Source organism: Rhinoderma darwinii, chromosome 3 (genome assembly GCF_050947455.1).
Source record: "Rhinoderma darwinii isolate aRhiDar2 chromosome 3, aRhiDar2.hap1, whole genome shotgun sequence".
In the NCBI taxonomy this organism is placed as follows: domain Eukaryota; kingdom Metazoa; phylum Chordata; class Amphibia; order Anura; family Rhinodermatidae; genus Rhinoderma; species Rhinoderma darwinii.
Window position 1 is genome coordinate 428,373,552 of NC_134689.1, and position 12,622 is coordinate 428,386,173.

The 12,622-nt window shown below is 36.8% G+C and overlaps 1 pseudogene; it reads right to left on the reverse strand.

The window, feature by feature from the left end:
* Positions 1-3,778: 3,778 nt before the first annotated feature.
* The window catches only part of LOC142750739 (NXPE family member 3-like), a 41,071-nt pseudogene continuing 32,227 nt past the window's right edge, over positions 3,779-12,622 (reverse strand).

A 12,622-nucleotide genomic window follows, 5' to 3' on the forward strand; every position in this document is an offset into this window, starting at 1 on the left:
TCATGTTGTCGCATTGGGGACGCAATCCTCTGTTGGTGTAAACGGTAAATTGAGGTGGGATCACTCTATTCACTGGATACCATCTTCTAATAGACTTTTAATTTTTCTACAGGTGCTATGGTTGCCTTTGGTCCGTCTGTCAAGTTCAGTAGTGGAGGTTGTTTATGATGTTCAACTTTGAAATTAAGGGCCTGTTCACTCCTGTTTTGGGACATGGCCATATGTGGGCCCTTTGTATATATGGGCGTGTTAATCCATGTATATGTATATATATCTTTGTCATTATATATATAATTGGTGGCATCTCGGGATGTTTTCAGCTTTCTCAAGGTGTAGGTATTGGTACCTTTATGTGTGCCTACTCTATTTTTGTGTTTACTCGTGCCTAATGGTACATTAATTCACTTTTTTGATATGGCTATATTTTTGTACTACACTATATTTATTACATGCATATATATTATACCTTTTTATACCGATTTTACTTATTTGTGTACTATATGTGATTATTGGTGCACAGATTAATGTATTGGTATGTTTATATCTATACACTATATTGCATTAAATATATATATATTTTGTATACACTCACATATTTCATATATTTTTCTTAAATATTTTTATTATCAGCTGATATTTATATATATATATATGCACTTTATCTCACTTTATATTTATTATTATTAGATTTATAATTATGTACTATACTGTTTACACTTATGGATTATAGGTCTTTATATTGTTTGATACACAATTTGCAGTATTTTCATCTACACATATGGATTTTAAGCTATTATATATTTATAAACTATATATTTACACACTTGTATAGAGGTCACTACTTTTGGCTTTTTAAATAACACATTATATAATGATTTATATTATAAATGTTTAATATATTTTTTGCATGACTAACATTGATTAATATTTTTTAGGTGCAGTCCTTATCTCTTCTCACCCTTTTTTCTTTTATTTCTTTTTTTAGTCTTCACTTTTATATCACGTTCACCTGCACGTGTGTTCACTCACCCCCACTCACCCTCGGTTAGTTATTTCACTATTAATTACGTATGTCTTCTCATTTTCTGTATAAATATATTAATATATATTTTTCTATTCTTTTATTTTATGATTTTACTGCAGATTTAAGTGAAGTTTTAAATTGTATGATGTTCTGTATGTTCATATATATGCTAGAATGTTCACATTTTTCACTGCTGTAAAGATGTGTATATATATATATATATATATATATATATATATATATATATATACTGATTTATGTATGTTTAATTGGGATGCTAATGTCAATGCTATAGGTGTTTGAACAGTATATGTGTATTGTGGATATATATACCTGGTTATTCGGGATTGCTCCTGAACTTGGCTGCTGTGTCTTATCGCTGGGACTTCACCTCCATTCCTTATTTTTGGGTGGAGAGTCCCATCGATATATACGACATCCTTATTATGTACATCTTTCTAAACCTATATGTCCGGGTTTCTGGCATACTTGCCAGGTTCCAAGATGGCCACCGCTACTCTGTTACATAATATGTTTGGTCACGTCAGCCCCTCCTCCAAGATTTTAGGTGCGCACGCGCCGTACGTACTTTTATGATGTCTATGCTTAAGGACATGCTTTCCGGCGCTTGTTTTAGCACTGGTGCGCATGCGCGGCGGGGGAAATATGGCGCTTGCAAGCACGAGTGCAGCTCCCTTCCTTTGTTTACATCCCTGGACTTCTGCAGCATGGTAGGCAGATATCCTCTTTTGTGATTATAATACTCAGAGGCTGTGTATACTGTGCATCCATTGGATGCTGCTATAATCCCCTCCCCTTGTGTTCTATACTTAAAGTGACCATTATTTCATCATGTCAGTACCCCTTGAGAAAGCTGACGGCGAAACGCGCGTTGGGGGCGGTCTGTGTGGAGATATCTCGTTTGTGGCTCATCATGCAATCCACGGGTTTGTGCAGTTCTCTTAGCCCATTAAATAGGGCAATTATTTGGTCTATCTGTGCATAGGTGGGCACAATTTTGTGCTTTCTGGCCAGGTGTATAATACATCTAGAACCTTTTTTTGTTCTTTAGTTTAATTATTTGGCTTATGATATATCCTTTTGGATAGAGATTTCTGTACTATACCACATCACATGATGGTCATATTGTGTTAGCATATAACTGGGACTATTTACGCTGTTTCTCCACACTCTCCTTTTTAATTGTGTGTATTATTGTTTTTATCTTTGTGATGGCCAATATGCTGTTATGTGCAATATAATAAAGTTTATTTTTTATTGTCATGGTACGTAATTTGTGCTATATGTCGCTTATTTTCTGGATATACTAGCTGTCTTCACAGTCTTCTATAGGTTTTGAGTTCTGTCTTGCGATCTGTGTGGACGCTATTTTTTGGGCGAATGCCAATGGTCTATAATTGTATAGGTATTCATCTATTATAGTTATGTCTGAATTTTCTAGATCTGTAAGGGTATGTTCACACGCATTGTTTTCAGATGTAATTCGGGTGTTTTACGCCTCGAATTATGCATGAAAAAAACGTCTCCATTACGCCTACAAATGCTTGCAATGGGTTTTATGATTTTCTGTTCAGACAAGGTGTAATTTTAAGCGTCACTGTCAAAAGGCGGCGAGTAAAAAGACGCCCGCGTCAAAGAAGTGCATCTCACTTCTTTGGACGTTTTTGGAGCCGTTTTTCATTGACTCCATTGCAAAACAGCTCCGAATCTTTTGATTTTTATCTCTATATGCTAGTACATTATCTTGTGTCATTTATTATTTATTTTGTGTTATAATTTTTTGCTCTAAATGCCAGTATATTATCCTGTGTACTAATAGTATATAGGCAGTTGTTAGGGCATACCTAAATGTAGTGCCTAACAACAAGGAATATGGTCAGACAGCCTTGGGTTTCTTCACTGGACCCTGATCTGTCTGCCCATACAAGTTATAGGCTCTCATCCTTTTAGAGGGCATACTTGTGATTCAATAAGATATACTGCAGCACAGCCGATATACAGTGGTTGGAGCCTTCTGCTTCCGGCACCGACCACTGCATAGCTTCTGCCAACTGGAGGCAGCCGGGCAGCTGATTGGTTCGGGGTCTGGGTGTCGTACCCCCACCGATCATATACTGATGACCTATCCTGTGGATAGTTCATCGGTATGGAAAACATTCCCCAACCTGGACAACCAATTTAATAACAGTAGGAATTATTCCCTTTGCTATTGATAGTGACCAATGTCCTTGGTCAGATTAATTTTATTTTTTGTTTACATTTTTAAGATTAGAAAAAGATCTATATGACCTCAGGCAGGCCTCCCGATAATGCCTTCCCGAAATGCACTGCAATTATTCCTCCCTCTACCACAGCCAATCATGAGGGGTACAGGTGAATGGCATTACTTATGCTGGCTTAGCGTTAAAGAGATTGAATGGGTTTGAATACGTCAGACACAAGTTTTTAGGGCAATCCGGGCATTTCTGATTATACGGACCAAGACTAATTAGACGGCTGATTCGACCCAATTGGACCCAAAACAAATTTGATTTTGTAGGATGTGTTTTATTGAACATTATCATTTTTGGAAGCATGTACCAAGTTCTGATATTATGATGTGAGCATGTTGGTGCAATATATTCAAGGGACAGTAATGAAAGGTTAGCTCATATTCGTATACAACTAAATATATCAATATACTCTCATGTAAAAGGGACTATTGTGACCATTGCATTTCCATGATCAGTGTTACTAAGGACATATAAAAGACAACATCAGGTCCACCTCATTCTTTACGATAATCCGTCCAGGATGAAGATTCTCTGGTAATCGATGGCAAGAGGTCATTTGCCAGACATCCAGTATGGTCACTGGCAGCTTGGAGAACATGGCTCTCATTACTGTGTCCAACTGATAGGACAACCAGTCATTAACCAAGACAAAATTATATCCAGTGTTGGCCGATTTAATAAGAATCTTTGTATCAGGGCTACGTTCCAAAAGTTGTGTTACAGCTTCTCGAATGTGCTGTAGTCGTCGTATGTACAGTCATACTGGATAGGTGACAAAATGAGCCCAGCAGTTCAAGACGATGACCATTCCCTTCCGAGCTCCCAGTCCATCCAGCTCTGTAGCAATGTAATGTAGCTCTTTAATTCCCAAACGCTTCATACGCAGAGGCTTCTGGTGCGCTCTCCATTGTACCAGATAGTTATTGTCTGCATCTGTCGCTATTAACGGACCTGAGTCCTGGAGCACATGGAGACTTATCTGCTTGAGAGCTATATATATTTTTATTTTTTAAAAAGCAAGAGAATTTGGACATTAACTACCAGCCACAAAGTCTAAAATTAACAAGCCAGAAAAATAAATATATTTTACCAGGGGTGAAAGGAGACAGCAGAGGGCCCCTGTGCAAGAACAGTATATGGTCACCTTGCTCCATAATTGCTCAACATACAGCAGTTAGCCCCCTGGCTGCCATGGCAACCAATTGGCGGCCGGAGATCACATTTGCGGGCCACCGATTAGTGACAGAGGGAGCCCCAACCCCCTGTCAAACCACTTGATTAGTGGCTCCAACTTCTCATGAAACAAATTCAACACAATATTGCGACGTGCTAACAAAACTCTTGACAGACTGCAATTCCCATCATAACCACTCGGTGGCCACATATAGACAAATATAGCATAGGCATCTCGTGACAGAGTATCGTGAAATCATGTATTTTTTTTTAAAGCTGGTCATCTCACGCCACACATCTCAGGATATGGTGAGATAAGAGAAAAAGTAAAGAACAACACATCTGTACATTGCAAAGTTGCTATTGTAGACACTTTAGGATCAATGAAATATACAATTTCAATTTTGGAAGACCCTTTAATACCCATGCTGGTTCCTACCATCCACAAGAATATGTAGGTTTAGTCCCAGTTCTGGGTGCATGTGCAGCTTAGGTTCCCAACTTATAGAGGTCGCATAGTCGTGGCAGGTGGGCTCACATAATTTGATCAAAATGTGCTCTAAGAACCTCCCTATTGTAAGTAGATTTAGCAGTAATGCATATTTGTTTATATTTAGTGGCTTAGGTGGCATTAGTGTTCGCAGTGTGCAGTCGCCATTTTCTTGTGTGCTGTATAAATTTGCAGTCACAGATGTTCTTGCACCTGTCTACAAATTTTGTTTCATTTTGTTGGAATGTGCTGTTCAAACTTTTGTGTTGATTGTGATTCCTTTAAAACCCATGTTATTTTAAGTACATAGTGCTGGTTTCAAGCTCCTTCTCCAGCTCTGTGCCTGGCTGTCAGCATATTTGCTCCTAGCATATTTGGTCCTATTTTTCCTCTTTATTGTATTCTCTACCCTGGCTGTCAGAGACCGAGAGAGAGAGAAAGTCAGAGACAGCCAAAAACCCTAAAGAAAAGACAGAAGCTTTTAAAATCTGCTTCTATCTTCTCTATTGCATCTTACACAACGCTCACTGAGTGCTGTGTAGTAAATAGAGGCAATCATGTGATCGTCCTGTGGCCCCCCGGGCATAACAGAGTTGCTGAGTCTAAAAATACCCAGATCAGCTCTGCCAGTTACTGATGTCACTAGTGTGGCCTATTTTTCCTATGTATACCCCAGTTACAATGGAAAACTGCACAAAGATATAAACAGGAAGGGATTGCACCCAATAGATCTTTTAAGACATCTTGGGGGGGTCAAAATATTTATAAAAAAATAAATACAGAAAAATAATTTAAAAAAAATACAAATAAATTACAAATAAAAGAAAAAACAAAAAACATACACAGCTGTGCCAGCCCAAACTGCCACCATATGTGCCAGATCCCTGAAGACAATATATAATACATATCAAAATGATCAAAACCAAATATTTACTTTGGTGCAAATTTGCGGATTTAAAAAATAAAGAACTTTTAATGCAATATTTTTCTTTGTGGTTTTGTACAATTTACAAATAATAAAATGAAATAAGAAAATAATATAAATATGTATGTATGTATATATATATATATATATATATATATATATATAATGGTATAAAAAATATTCTATGTGTCACAAAAAGATGCAAAAATGAAAAATGTTTAAAAAAAAACTGCTAAATAAAAAAGCTAGTACCACTTACAAAAAAATCACTGAAAAGTGTCTGGTCATTTAGGAAGAAAACACTACAGCCATTAAGGGTTAACAGTATTTTTGTGGATCCTTTGCAAATTTATTCTGACAATGAATATATATTTATAATCAGGGTTGGACTGGCGCAGCAGAATACCAAAGAATCCTCTGCTGAGCCCAGGCTCTGACGTAACGATGGGCTCTACAGGTCCAACACAAGACAACCCCATTTGAAGATAATCATTTATCACTAGGGTCTATTTCTTATGGGTTGGTTCACAATTAACCCATTAGACCTTATTCATGATGTGTCCTGTGTGTGCAATGATAACAACAAAGATTACAATGAAAATTAATACGGACGTGCACATGATAGAGCAGGAGGAGGTCCTCAGAATCTTGTTCTCTGGAGGGTCGAAGCAACCCCAGTCCGACACAGATAACCATATTATTTGTCCCATTTTTTACTACTTACTTGGTACAAACTTCACTAGATAGTCCCACCAGGCCCGGAGGGTGGAGTCTCCGAACATGTAGATTATTTTCCCAGAAAGACATTTGGCCACTTTTTCGGCGTTGTTGAAATGTTGATTGGAACAGACAAGCGAGTTCCAGACGTCCTGGTAATAGAAACCTACTGGGTTTGGATTCTTAAGTCTTGGTGTGCAAGCTTTTCTAACTAAATAAAAAATGGGAACATTTTTAGGATATTTAACCTTGATTTTCCATGAAATTTCTTTTTCTTTTTTCTTAAATATTTTTTCCCCCCATTTCATGGCCTTTTGACTTTGTTTTTTGACTTTGGTTTGAGTCTTTGCCACCTGCATTGTCTGGTACTTTCTTCCCATTATAATTTAAATTCATTGTCTTCTCCAGATTCACAAAGTGGTAAATGTGGCTCTAATAGATAGATTCCTTTAATGTCATAGTAAGATATTTTTTGAATATCCCAATCAACCATTAAGGCCTTATGTACATGGAAGAGCCATGTTCGCGCGGCATGTAGGGTGGACCCCATAGTCCCTATAGAGACAGACTGTGCTGCCATATAGAGGACCTGTACAGCCCCAATATTACTGATGTTTTCTCCCCTAAAAACAATCCTTCTACGGAAGAACATATATGTATATGGTTTCCGATGCCACCATGTTTTTTTCTGTCAGAAAAACCTCCAAATACCTCCAGATGACATTGTAGTAAATAGAGATACAGTACCATAATGCAGCCATGCGCATGTTCCTTAAGCCCTTCCCGACATATGATGTACAGTTACGTCATAGCCGGGCAGGGTGAGTATGGAGCGGTTTCACGGGCTGAGCCCACTCGAAACTCAGCGGGTCTCAGCTGTATATTATAGTCGAAACCTCACCGAAATGGCCGGGATCAGAGATAACCCCGATCCCGGCCGTTAAACCAATTAGATGCACCCGTCAATAGCGACCATGACATCTTAACTGTTACGACGCCACGCTCAGTCCATAGCCCCGCACAATGTGATTGTCATAGCAGCCTGGAGGGCTACTGAAAGCCTCCACTTCTGCCATCTTTGTTTTTCTATAGCGCCCTGGCTGGGCTTAAGCCGCATTCCTTGTCGGATAAATGTCTAAAACATTTTTTAAATGGGACATACGGCATGTGCGCCAGAGATAGATAGATAGATAGATAGATAGATAGATAGATAGATAGATAGATAGATAGATAGATAGATAGATAGATAGATATGAGATAGATAGATAGATAGATAGATAGATAGATAGATAGATAGATAGATAGATAGATAGATAGATAGATAGATAGATAGATAGATAGATAGATATTAGATAGATATTAGATAGATAGATAGATAGATAGATAGATAGATAGATAGATAGATAGATAGATAGATAGATAGATAGATAGATAGATAGATATGAGATAGATAGATAGATAGATAGATAGATAGATAGATAGATAGATAGATAGATAGATAGATAGATAGATAGATAGATAGATAGATATTAGATAGATAGATAGATAGATAGATAGATAGATAGATAGATAGATAGATAGATAGATAGATAGATAGATAGATAGATAGATAGATAGATAGATAGATAGATTACCTTTAATTACATCTTTTTGGGGAAGAACACTAAAAGGTTTTATACTTGTTGAAAGTTCTTGGTCAATGAGAGTCCTTAAAGAAAATGAGAAGTTACACATTGGATGAAGTTATAATAATACTAATAATATAATAATAATAATAATAATAATATAATAATAATAATATAATAATAATATAATAATAATAATATAATAATAATATAATAAAAATAATACTAATATAATAATAATAATAATAATATAATACTAATATAATAATAATAATAATATAATAATAATAATAATAATATAATACTAATATAATAATAATAATAATAATAATAATAATAATAATATAATACTAATATAATAATAATAATAATAATAATAATAATAATAATAATAATAATAATAATAATAATATAATAAGAAATGTTTTCCTTCGCAAGGACCTGGGAAATCAAATTGTAGGAAAGTTATTACCCAAATACATGGGAAAACAGTTCAGCGAGCATCCGGGACACAGCAGTCCTGTCCTCATGACAACACTTTGTGGACAACACTTGACAATCTCTAATGTTTAACCCGTTGCGTACCATCTCCGCAATAGTACGTCGCAGGCCGCTCATTGAAGCGGACCTTCGCCGTACTATTGCGGAGAAGGAATAAACTGTCACTATGTGAAATCACATAGTGATATAACAGCGGCGCCAGCTGTCATTGACAGCTAACCGTCTCTGTTACCAGCCTGGGAACCAATTAGCAGTCCCCCATGCCGGCGATTGCTGTGATTGGTCAGTCTTCAGAGACTGACCAATCACAGCCGTCTGTGATGTTGTCTACAGGAGAAAGCTCCTGTCACTTTCTCTGATCTCCTCATTTCTGTGAGATCCGTGAGGAGATCAGAGAAAGCTGTGTAAAAAAAAGCAAACACTATTTTTATTAACCCCTTCCCAAAAATGGGCGTATAGTAACGCCCTGAGGATGAAACGGTTTGAATGATATCTCAGAAACTAGTCTTGATTAATGGTCTATGTATCTTTATATCACACATGAGTTTGTGTTTTTTTTAAATACTCTGGGATCATTTGGTTTTTTTCTTTTTCGTATATAAATGGATTCATTTTGTTTTTGTTTTAAATACGCTGAAGAGTTTTTTGGTGTATATCTACTTTTATATTCACTTGCTCTACATGTATCTATTTTAATTGAGTTACTTTTTAGTCCATTATATTATTATTCAGGATTTTGAACATTTCTGTGGCTGTCCGCTTCTTCAGGGAAGGTTTCTGACGTTGGGGTCATTCTTTAATTCTCTTCATTGTTAAAATGGTTGTTATAATTTATTTATTCATTGTAGTCTTGAAAGTTTGCTCATTATGGGTCCCCTGTAGCAGATGAATTTGTTGCCTTGAATTTGGTTGATCGTTCTTCATATAAATAGTTGGCTCCTTTCCCTTTTATTTTTAGCATACAGTATTTATTTAATTTTGACTTATTTATGTATACTCAACACTTATATTTATTTATGATAGAAGTCCCCACTGAATTTTACACACTTTAATCCAAAGGGCAACTATTGAAAATAATATTAACCCCTTAATGACCGCCGATACGCCTTTTTACGGCGGTCATTAGTGGGCTTTATTCTAGAGCGCCGCTATTCTACGTCGCTGCTGTAGAATAAAGTAAACAGAGCAGGGAGTGTCAAATCTACCTGCTCTCAGCTGCTAGAGGCAGCTGAGGGCTGGGGGCGTCCCTGCTCTGCCGGGTGAGATCGATATTAGTATCGATCTCACCCGTTTAACCCTTCAGATGTGGTGCACAATAGCGAGCACCGCATCTGAATGGTTTTGGAGAGAGGGAGGGAGCTCCCTCTCTCTCCACCGACACCCGGCGATAAAATCGCCGAGTGTCTGTGTCTTCTATGGCAGCCGGGGGTCTAATAAAGACCCCCAGGTCTGCCTGGAGCGAATGCCTGCTAGATCATGCCGCAGGCATGACCTAGCAGATGCCTGTCCGTTTTAAACGGACAGGCAGTAATACACTGCAATACAAAAGTATTGCAGTGTATTATAATAGCGATCGGAGGATAGTGAAGTCCCCTAGTGGGACTAGTAAAAAAGTAAAAAAGTTTAATAAAGTTAATAAAAAAAAAAAAGTGAAACAAAAAAAATGAAAAACCCACTTTTTCCCCTTACAAACTGCTTTACTATTAAAAAAAACTACAATAAAGCAAAAAAGTTACACATATTTGGTATCACCGCTTCCGTAACGACCCCGACTATAAATCTATAACATTATTTAACCCGCACTGTGAACGCCGTAAAAAATAAAATAAAAAACAATGGAAAAATTGCTGTTTTCTGTTAATCCTGACTTTAAAAAAATGTGATAAAAAGTGATCAAAAAGTCGCATCTACTCTCAAATGGTACCAATAAAAACTACAAGTCGTCCCGCAAAAAACAAGACCTTATACAGCTATGCCGACGCAAAAATAAAAAAGTTACAGCTCTTCGAATGTGACAATGGAAAAATGTTAAAAATGGCTTGGACATTAGGGCCCAGAATGCAAGCAGGGGGAAGGGGTTAAGATCATCTCAATGGATGATCATTAGTTCTATTAAAATAGACATCATTTGGTGTGCTTTCCTCGTTTAGTTGAGTTCCTATCGATATGGGTTTAATAGTAGTTTTCATCATTTTCACCCATTAAGTTCATTTTCCTTCAATTCGTTTTCATTGTAATTAATTGGTGAATTACCGCAAAACATCGCTATTACGATACAGCACAAACTTCTGTATATTTTGTTGAGTTTTAACTCTTGTTTAAATTCATCGATATGTATATTATTGTTTTCATGAGATTGTCTGCAATTGTCCTTTTTATTTATATCTTTATATCCCATACCCCTTTTAATTTTTTGTCTTCTCTAGTTTTAATTAATTAGTATATACGAATGGATGTTTTTCATGTATTTTTTAAGCCTGAACTTCTCCCGGTGATTACGTCACCGTTGCACTTTGACCCTGTTTACATTGCTGTTTTTTTTCCCACATGGTGTATTTAAAGGGCTGGTGTTTAGACTGCAATGTGTGTGGCCTGAGGAAGATGCCGGTGCGGCATTGAAACGCGTAGCCTATAACAATAAAGCATAATTTACTATTACTACTGAATCCTTCTTGAGTAGCAGCGCCTCACGGGGTCCCGTTTTTCCAAAGAATCTCTACTGAGGATGAAACGGGCACAGGAGCTGTGCTCGCTCCATCTTCATCGGGTGTCGGCTGTAATATACAGCTGACATCCCACTCCAACAACAGCGATCACTGTTCTCTACAATCGCTGTAGTTTAACCCCTTAAATGCCGATGTCAATAGCGACAGCGGAATTTAAGTGATTGATACAGAGGGAGGGGTCTCCCTCTGCACCCCATTCACCCCCCCGCAAAAAATTGTCGGGTTCTGATGGTTGCAATGGCAACCAGGAAGCCTAGCAATGGCTTCCTGGTTGCCAGGTATGGGAGCCTATCAGGTCCTGCCAGAGGCAGGATGTAATAGGCTCAACTGTCTGTTGTAAAGTGACAGTTACAATACACTGCACTACACAAGTACATACAGAAGTAGTGCAGTGTATTGTACAGGGGATCAGAAGATCAGATCTTCAGTCTCTTAGTAAGTGTAAAATAAAAAGTGAAAAAATTTTTTTTTAGATAAATAAATAAAAGTTTTACGTTATAAAAACAATAATCGCCTTGTTTCCCTGATCAAGTCCTTTATAATTCGAAAAAACGGAAAAAACAAAACTAGACATAATAGGTATCGCCGCGTTCGTATCGGCCTGACCTAAAAAAAATATCATATTATTTATCCCACACGGTGAACACCGTAAAAAAAATACAATAAAAAACAATGACAGAATTTCCTTTTTTGGTCACGTTGTTTCCAAAAAAATGGAATAAAAAGTGATCAAAAAGTTGCGCGTAGCCAAACATGGTACCAATAAAAACTACAGTGTGTCATGCAAAAAACAAGCCCTCACACGGCTCTGTCGACAAAAAAATAAAAAAGTTATGGCTCTCAGGACATGGTGACACTAAAACATTTTATTTAAAAAAAAGTGTTTTTATTTTGTAAAAGTAGTAAAACATAAAAACGATATAAATTTCGTATTGCCATAGTCGTATCGAACCGCATAATAAGTAAACATGTTGTTTATACTGCTCAGAGAACGCCGTTAAAAAATTATAAAAAATACAGTGAAAGAATTTCTGTTTTTTGGTCTCTTCACCTCACAAAAAATGGAATAAAAACTGTTCAAATTATCGCATGTACCCCAAAATGATACTAATAAAAACGACAGCTCGTCCCATGAAAATCAAGCACT